Here is a 2,220-nt window from a genome sequence, read left to right as displayed (position 1 = left end):
AGAGCAGGGGGAGTCAGAGGCCAGGCCCTGCAGGATGCCCAGGCCCCACAGGGGGCAGGATGGCATGTAAGCAGAGATGGGAAGCACCAGGCTGGAGGAAGCAGGCCCGTTAGCCTCTGCCGCCTGCTCGGGCTCTCCCTGCCCCTTCCCCCTCCCTATGGGCAGCCCTTCACCAGGGTCCCCTCCCACCCCTCACGCTGCAGGCTTTGTGGCCAGGGAAGAATGCCTCCCTTTATCTGTGGATGCCCCTTCCCTTTGATTCTCCTCTCCCCAGCGTTTCTGCTGACCTCTGCGTGTTGGGAATCCAATTAGAGGAGCGGACCGAGAGAATGACAGCCGCTCTGAATCCCGCCTCAGCCCCTCCGAGCACGCCTGGTGGAGTGTGGGCCGTGCGGGCCTGCTTGTCATGCCGGGCCCTGCACTGGGCTTTGTGGGGATTAGCTGCCTGGGTTGGGGGGCGGGGAGGCACGCTGCAGATGGGACCAGAAGTGATGCTGGTGAATGTCACATCCCAGGGGAGAGTAGAGCCCTCCATCCCCCAGAATCCAGCTTGGGGAAAAGGGAAGCGGGGTGACAGGCATGCTGGCCTTAGCAAGAACTGGGCCCCCCGGCCTATAGGGGTGCCTGGGACATGATGGCCCGGTGGTGGTATTTTGTTCCCCTTTTGAGGCTTGGAGTGTCAAGGCCCAAAGCTAGACTGCAGCAGAGGTGGCCGCCAGACGCTTGTCTGCCTGCCGCGGGGGAGTGCCAGCATTTCCACCGAGGAGGGGCTCGGGCTGTTGTCTTGAAACTTCATTTGCCAAATGGTTTACGTAGGATGGACCCGGGCCTCTAAGGAATGGGGAGGGGGTCCCTAGGAGATAGTGTCTAAAAACCACCCACCACTAGCCACTCCTTGGAATTGGCATCAGGCTAAGGCGAAGACCATGCCCTTCCCCACCCACCACCACAAAGTCACCCTCCTGGCTTACAGCTGAGGAAACGGAGGCTCGCAAACATGTCAGGCCAGTTCTCCGCACAGCTGGGATGCTCATTCCCTTTCCCTGCCTCCCAGATCACCCTGACCCCACTCCCTACCTCCCGAGTGAGGAGAGTCCCCGAAGCTCCCACAGGCGGGGTAGGATCTGAGGAAGTGGGTTTGGGGCCCTTGGGAATAGCAGCAGCCTCTTCCCATCCCCAGGAGCACAAGGCAGAAGAGGGTCTGACTCTCAGCCCCGGGCCCAGCCCCTCCGGAGACAGCCGGAGCCCCCTGCCAGCCAGGCCAGCCGCTGGGCCTGAGCAGAGGGGTACCTGAAGCGGCCTCTGCCACCAGGAGCTCACGGTGGAGAGAGACAAGGAGACCCCGCTGCGCAGAGGGTGCGGGTGTGAAGGGGGCAGCTGAGGACTGGCTGTGAGGACCCACAGGGGACTGGGAGATGGGGTTAGGACCACATCCCAGGCCGAGTTGACCGCCTTTGGACGCTCAGCATCTTTTGCAAGAATCCCCACAGGGGTGGGGTGAGTTGCAAGGTGGTCCATGGCCAATACTGGTGGTTAGGAGGCCACCGTGCCTGAGAATGCACATTAGCAAACCAGCATTTCTCTGGCCCAGACAGATGTCCTCAAATCCCACGCCAAGCCCGGGGAGCAGGAACCGCCACCCAGTTGACCAGTGAGAAATGGTTCAGAGAGGCAAAGGGGCTTGCCCAGGCCACAGAGCATGATTGTTTATGGAACCAGCATTGAGACTCAGGACCCTGTAGATCCTGCCACCTCTCCGGACTGCCGCCGCCTGGGCCCAATAGTTTATTATGTTTGTGGTTTGGGTACACCTGTCCCAGCATGGTACCTGGCACATAGTAGGTGCTCAATGGATGAGTGGTGGGTGGGTGGGTGGATGGATGGATGGATGGCGAAAACCTCACCTGGTGCCTTTAAAAAATAATAATAACAAAGTGGCACCAACCCCCAGCCTGCCAGTGAAGGCCATATTAAGTAGGAATTAATCTTTCAGCTCACTTCTCAAGCATACAAATGGGAAGGGAGAAAAAAAAAAGAGATACCCCAGTTTGCTTCCCATACCTGCCTGGGCCTGAAAACATACACTCACACCCTGACACACACACACACACACCCTCTCACACCCTCCCTCACAGCTGGTGCCTCAGGCTGGGACAGCTCACATGACAGCCCTCTCTAGGGACCCCTCCTCCCCCCTCCCCACCCAGCTCCCCCTCCTCC

The 2,220-nt window shown here is 59.8% G+C and overlaps 1 protein-coding gene across 3 annotated transcripts in view; it reads left to right on the top strand.

Annotated features, from left to right (window-relative positions):
* Positions 1 to 2,220, top strand: part of EPHB2 (EPH receptor B2) — a 141,678-nt gene that overhangs the window by 20,273 nt on the left and 119,185 nt on the right. The gene's annotated exons all lie outside the window — the stretch shown is intronic.

This window comes from Myotis davidii, unplaced genomic scaffold (assembly GCF_000327345.1).
Source record: "Myotis davidii unplaced genomic scaffold, ASM32734v1 scaffold149, whole genome shotgun sequence".
In the NCBI taxonomy this organism is placed as follows: Eukaryota; Metazoa; Chordata; class Mammalia; order Chiroptera; family Vespertilionidae; genus Myotis; species Myotis davidii.
This window is presented reverse-complemented; position numbering and strand designations above follow the sequence as displayed.